A 7,379-nucleotide genomic window follows, 5' to 3' on the forward strand; every position below is an offset into this window, starting at 1 on the left:
TTTTTTTTTTTTTTTTTTTTTTTGGTACTGGGGATTGAACTCAGGTCCTTGTGCTTGCCAGGCAGGCACCGGAACCACTGAGCTAAGTCCCCGGGCCTACAATGTTATTCTTAAGAGAAACATAGTTTCATTCATTTCCAAGTTTGCTTACTGTACAACTAAACAACATAAGGCACAGAAGCCATCCTTTCTATTATGCTGCAACACTGATCGTGTGCCTTAGAAAACAGTTGATTAAACAAGACGATGGCAGCGCAAGGGGGAAACCCTTGGATTGTCTATTTAAAATTTAGGTGAAGTAATTACTAAAAAGCTTATTATAAGTGCATTTTCACATGCTTTTTGTTTATAACAACAAACTTCCTGGTTGTTACAATAGGCTTGACTACCATATCACTTGGCCAAATGCATGTTCACCATTAAACTTAAAACAATAACAAGAAGAACAACAGAAATCCCTGTCCTTTCATCTACTGAGAAGGAGAATTGATTACTGCAACAGTTCATTGCAGAATACACACAAATAACATACTGTGGCATGAGTTGTTTTGCATTTGTTGTGCTGTTGCTAAAGTTGTGAGGACTGCAGGTAAAACATTCCAACTTTATTGATTAGCAAGATTCTGCATCGCGTCCTCTTTTGAGGACTAGACAGCAGTAAGTGCATCATGCTGTTTCCAAGACTTCAAGTTTAAAAAGCAAACCATTTATTAAAAAACAGAAAGTTTCCTGATTTGAGTTAGATGCAGAGACTTTTCCAAAAATAGCACATATTTGAAAATTACATGGTCTACAAATGGTGGCAATATTGTCCTTGGGAGAGTAGTTTTGTGGACGTAGACATTTTAAATCAAAAGATTCAACCTCAAGCCATAATAGACACAAGCAAAAGTGACTTAATGCTTAAAAGAACTATTCAGGAAAAACCACTCTATACATAGACGTGAAAGAATATGTAACACTTTCACATGAAAAAAAAAAAATAAAAGATTTGTTCTTATATGTAGCTGAAATCTGCTATTCCAGCCCCCAATAATGTGTCCCCAATAAAGAAGGGAGGCACAGGGCCAGGGATTTAGCTCAGTGGTTCCATCACCTAGTTCTCTAGTTTCTTCTAGTGCCTGGAAATCTAAATTTGGGCTTCCACATATAAGCAATTCAATTCTTCTTTCCTGAATAAATACTTTAAGGGAGATTCATTGGTCACCACATGGAAACTTCTGCAAAAAGCCTTACACTGTTTTTCTACTGATTTATTGGGAATGCAGACAAAATAGAGATTGGCAAATTCCTTTCTGTCTTCATTTTGTAATTGGAATTTTATCACCATTTTCCTTTAGTTCATACACCACTGGACCATCAAAAATATCTGTGTTATCTGGGAAATTATTATCATATCATCTTTCACATTCTCTTCATATTCCAGTAAGTCTTTTAAGCTCTGACCTAAAACTGGGTAGGAGCCTCCCAAGTCTCAAAAAGTTTCTTTTCTCCCCATTAGTTTCCTGTACACAGGAAATGGGGAAATAAACATCAAGGACAGTTATTGTAATTAGCCATACCTAGTACTATACCAATCAGAGTTTGACTCTCAGTTTGAAAAGAAGATGGATTAAACCAAAATAATTTTGTAAAAATCCTCAGGCATGGTGGCTCATGCCTGTAATCTCAGCACTTAGGAGGCTGAGGCAGGAGGATTGCCATGAATTCGAGGCCAGCCTGAGCTACATAGCAAGGCTTTCTCAAAAAGCAAAAAACAAACAAACAAAAAGTGGACAAAAAAATTTGTATATTAATCATATGTGAACATATAAATATCTGGATTAAAGATTTTCTCCACAACCAGCTGAAAAAAATTCTTTGGAAACACCACCTTCATTGACTTCTTATTCTGTATCAAATCCTACATGCAACTTTTCTTCAAGTCTGTGGGATTTCCATAGCCATCATCTCTAGTCAAACAAGTGCATCATTGCCAGGCGTGGTGGCGCATGCCTGTCATCCCAGCACTTGGGAGGCTGAGGCAGGAGGATTGCTGTGAGTTTGAGACCAGCCTGGGCTACATAGTGAGTTCCAGGTCAGTCTCAACTCCATAGTAAGACCCTGTCTCAAAAAACCAAAAAACAAAACAAAACAAACAAGTGCATCATCTATGAAATGATTATGTTGATTTTGAGTCTCAAAGTGGATTCAGCTGGTGTCCTTGAACTAGACTATAGAGAACAGTGATTCTTTATTCACTATACATATGGATTCTAGTGTCATAATATAATCCCCAAATTTTTGTGATGGCATTCAATATGAAGGAATATGTCATAAAAGAAAATTTGTGCTCTGTTTCTACTTTGAAGAAAGCATAATCTTTATTCATTTCTTGAACATCATTCAGTGATTCATTAATGAACTCTTCAAAAGAGATAAGTGGTTTTTGACAGTCCAGACTTTTAACCTCAAGTTCAGTTTCAAGTGGGTCCATTGAGAATTTTTCTTGTTTCTTCTTCCCTCTCCCAAAAACTGTTGAAGTATCAACTCATTGGACCCCAGGGATGGATGCTTCATCATCTTCCGCCTGATGATTTGTATTCAGCTCCCCTCCCGCTACATTTACATAGTAAACCATTTTTAAGCACTTTGAAGCAGCAACAATGGTATCATCTTCATTCACTAGATTTTGACTGTTGAATTAATTGTTCATGACTTTGTAAGTTATAAATTGCAGAAATGTTTCCATTTTTCTTCCAATCTGGTCTTCACTGTGTTTTGACCACAGTCTAATAAGTTTTCTTCGGGCTGCAAGGGATAACTTGCTCACTGCTTTGCAAAACAATAGCAGTGCTATTTCCAGATATTCAGGACTGTGGAGACCCCTATTCTCCATTACAATAGTGAATAAATTCAGATAATCAGGATAGAAGAAGTATACATTTTGCTATATCAAGTCACATTTTTACATTAGGTAACGAATATACAAGTGCATTAAGAAAGGCAGTTTCTATCTTTTCATTAGAGAGCAATCTAATAGCACCAATATCTACAGACACATCATCAGGACCTAAATTTTGTAAATTGTTATCTCCCCGTGAGCTATCACCTATCCTGGTAGAAGATGCTTCTGAACCTTCTTCCATAGCAACAGCAGAACATGCAGCTTTTTTCCTTTTCATCTGCATCCTTTCCTTGAAGAGATTTCAATTCTTCCTTGTTGTGTTTGACCTTCTGAAAGCTCTATACCACTGTCTCAGCACTAGAAAAAACTCTTCCAATAACACAGATTAAAGGTGAATAACCCTCTCTCTCTCCCCTCAAAATTTCAAGAATTTCATACACCAGCTCTTCAGTAAGATAAGTCAATCTTTAAAATCAATTTGAGCTCCTTTTCCATCTTTTTTGTTCATTTTTATCTCAGAGTTGTTAGGGCTAACTTTTGAATTCTCAAGGAAAGCTGAGCTTGCTCCTTTTTGCAGAGATGAGGATCACAGAATTTTGTATTAATCTTATAAAGCTTGAAGGTTTTAATAGTTGCTGCATTGCCATCCATATGAAGAAAAGTTGAATAGGAAGCCCAGAACTCATTCAGCCTTATTTCCACATCCCTCAGTTAACTGGTTGTAGTAGTGTTCTGTTAGATGCTTTGCAGCTGCTCACTTACTGGAGAGAAAAGATAAAGATGGCTTTAGGACTGATCTGGAGTATTCCAACATTTAGAGGAAACTGATCATTTATTTAAGCAATCTTGGGGCTCTCCTGGTGATCTTGTATTAGTTGTGGTCATTCAGTGACATCAGGGTGATCACATCTTTGTCACTGATTAAAACATGTTGCTGATCTGGGGATGGTGGTGCACACCTGTAATCCTAGCACAGGAGGATCACCACGAGTTCAAGACCTGCCTGGGCTACATAGTGTGTTCAAGGCCAGCCTGAACTACATAGTGAGACCTTGTCACAAAAAAAGCAAAAAAAAAAAAAAAAAAAAAAAAAACAAAAAAAAAAAAAATATAACAACAACAAAAATACATGGTCGCATGAGTCTAGCTCCTAATTTGATCTGATTGTGAGGCTAAATAACTCATATTATGCCAAACTTCTGAGGAGTTAGTGAATTCTAAAATTAGCCTCCTACAGATTTTTAACCTGTCATTGCCCCTGCACCTTGAATGTGGACTCTCTGGTCATAGCCACCGTCCTCAGCTGCCTCTGCCCACCACTGCCTCATTCCTGATCCCTGCCACCACCAGGGCTCATGTGGGACTTGTGCTGCCTCCTCCAGAAGCTGGGGCTAGAACACGGCACACCTGGGAGGAGAACCTGGCACTGGTCTCCAGCCCAATCCCAATAATTTCCCCAATAGAAATCTTTGCAAATGTTGACCAGTTGACATACAAATTCATATGGAAATACAAAAAGCAAGAATAATAAAAATAACTTAGGAAAGGAAGAACAAAGTTAAGAGGATTCACACTACCCATTTTCATTATGTATTACACATATTTACTATTTACTACTTGAAATGTACTATAAAGCTATAGCAACCAAGATAGTGTGGTACTGGGTGAAGGGAGAATTTTATACATCAATGGGACAGAATAGAGATCCCAGAAATAGACCCGTATAGTATATTTGAATTTTGGCAAAGATGCAAAGGCAGTTCAATAGAGAAATTATAGTCTTTTCAATAATGGATTGATTGAATACACAATTGATTGAATATACAAAAAATGAACTTTGACACACATATATCACATCTTGTACAAGAAAATATCTCCAAATGAATCACAGACCTATATGTAAAATACACACTATTAAACTTCTAGAAGAAAACAGAAAATCTTTGTACCCTTGGGATAGGTAGAGTTTCCAGTCTCAGCAGTAATGCCAAAGGTCCAATAGTTCTGGTGTTCTGTACCCCGTAGGAAAGTTAGCTGCAGAATACTCTACATGTGACATCTAAAAACATCTCTAGACATTGCTAAATGTCTTCTGGGGGTGCAATGGCCCTGAGCTGAGAACCACTGGGGTAGGCAGAGCTCTTAGCTAGGGCATTCATAAGAGATACGAATAGATAGATTGGATTTTATTAAATTTATAACTTTTCTTCTGTAAATGCAGTGTTACAACATTGACAAGACAAACCAAGGACTGGAAGAAAATGTTTGACAATCACATACTGCCATGGAGCTTGTATCCAGAATATGCAAAGAACTCTGAAGACATCAGCAAGAGAACAAATAACCTAATTTTCTAAAATCCACAAAGGCCTTGAGTTGACATCCACCAATGAAGAGAGAAGGATGGCAAATCCAAGAAAAGGTGCTCCACGCCATTAGTCATTAGAGCAAAGCAAATGAAAACCAAGTGAGATCCTCTATCTGCCTACTGCAAAGGGTGAAAGGAGAACAAAACAATAGAAGCAAACAGGGCATTCTTCAGGGTGTGTGGGTCACAGAGCTGTGGCCTAACAGCCTTCTGCACAATGCACAGGATGTAGACCCTTTGCATGTTATGATGGGCATCGGCCCTACAGAGTGTGGGGGTGAGGGTTCTTTGGTCAGGGGCCTGTGGGTGAAAGGGGACAAAGAAAACCACAGGGTACGTGGGTGCACAGGGATGGTAGAGCCACTCCATGGGGTTAGACTGTGGACTAGGGGCCCCCTGAGCCTGCCTCTGCACTAAGGACACAGTTTCAAGCTAGCCCCATTGGTTTGTACAAGTCCATGTGTGCCTGTGTCCATGTATGTGTTTCTATATGTATGTGTGCTAAGCCTGTGTGTATATGTCTGTGTCTGTGTGTTTCAGTGTGTGTTTCCAAATGCATCTGAGTGTCTGTCCCAGTGTGTCTTGTCTCTCAGAGTGTCTTGGTGTGTATGTTCAAGTGTTCTTGTGTACAGGGTTCCAGTGGTCTCTGTGTATCTAGGTATATGTGTCTATGTGCACATACGTCTGTGCATGTGTGTGCATGTGAAGGAAGGACAGGGCAGGGCTTGCAGCCTGATCTCTTGGGAGCAAAGCCCTAGGGCTGGGGCACAGGGTAGGGCCCAACTGAGGCTGGGCAAGGCGTTTCCCTTGTCTGATGAAGCGGAGCAGAAACAGAAGCTGGAATCCACCGCCGGCAGCAGGAGCCCTGCCCAGAACAGGTTCCACCTGAACTAGCACTGCCCACTGCCCTGGGGGTGGGGAAGGATCTGGAGGAGGAGAGGCTGTGGGGGTGGGGCTGAGCTAACCGAACAACCTGTTCACCATCCAGGACCAGGCCTGCTGCCTACTGCCCATCACCCACCCAGGCTGTGGTCCTGCAGCTCCAAGTTGTACCTGGTCTGCTTCCCCTGGAATCTGGATCCCATCCGATCCCTGGGCCCCCACCCTGTGCCCCTGCCTCTCTCTTCAATGCTCCTGACAATGCCCAGCCTTCTCTAAGGTGCTGCCGCTGCATGCCCACCCTGGGTAACATGGCCAGTTGTCTGCTCTCTGCCCAGATTGACCACCCTGGCCCTCCCATACACATGGCATTTGGTGTCCACTCCAGGAAGCCCCCCTACCCACCAGACCACCAGAGTTTGGCTGAGCTCTGGAGCTCCCAATCAGCACCCATAGGGGATTCAGGAAAGGGTTTCAAATGGGTCCAATATCTGGAATCCCCAGTATCCCAGAGACCCTCCATTCCTATCTCCCTCAGCTAAGGGTCCCAGCGCGCTGAAAAGGGAGGGCAATGGTGCTACCCAAGAGAAGAATTCTTAGGGCTGGGGATTTAGCTCAGCGGTTCGGTGGCCTGCCTTGCAAGTGCAAGGACCGGAGTTCAATCCCCGGTATCAAAAAAAAAGAAGAATTCTTTCCTCTCCTGTTCTTGCCCCAAGCATGCCCAGGTCCAGTGGATCCACAGGAGAGGGAGGACCACCAGCCAAGATGTCCCCAAGCCTGTTCTACTCATGTGACCTTGAGGGAATGATCTGGCCTCTTTTTTTTTTGCTTTGAAAGTGTGACATTTGTTCATTTTAGTGACTCTTTGCCTCTTCCCAAGAGGAGGGCAAGACGAGGTAAGCAAGAGGGAGCTCATGAGCACCAGGGCACCTGTACCCAGATAGCAAACCAGCTTCATGGGCCACAGGAGAGGCAAGCAGCACGGGCCAGCCTTACACAGATGACTGCCCAGCAGGAAGGGCTGGGTGCAGTGGGAAGGGCCAGCCCATCTGTCAGCATCTTTCCAACACACTGTTGAACAGCACCCCCAGGACCCCATATCCTCAGCTGGAGGCTGAGGCCAGAGTCTCCCCATCAGCATGGCTCACAGGACCCTCAGTAGCCACCCTTGCTGCAAACACAGGTGATGGTCAGGCCTGACATGGCCCCTCCTGGACGCAAACACAGGATGACATGAGAGCTTAG

At 42.3% G+C, this 7,379-nt stretch overlaps 1 pseudogene; it reads right to left on the reverse strand.

Moving 5' to 3' along the window:
- Positions 1-3,641, reverse strand: part of LOC104870462 — a 46,094-nt pseudogene extending 42,453 nt beyond the window's left edge.
- Between the last annotated feature and the right edge of the window lie 3,738 nt (positions 3,642-7,379).

The sequence above is a fragment of the Fukomys damarensis genome, unplaced genomic scaffold, assembly GCF_012274545.1.
Source record: "Fukomys damarensis isolate Sample0158 unplaced genomic scaffold, DMR_v1.0_HiC HiC_scaffold_27, whole genome shotgun sequence".
NCBI classification, from domain to species: domain Eukaryota; kingdom Metazoa; phylum Chordata; class Mammalia; order Rodentia; family Bathyergidae; genus Fukomys; species Fukomys damarensis.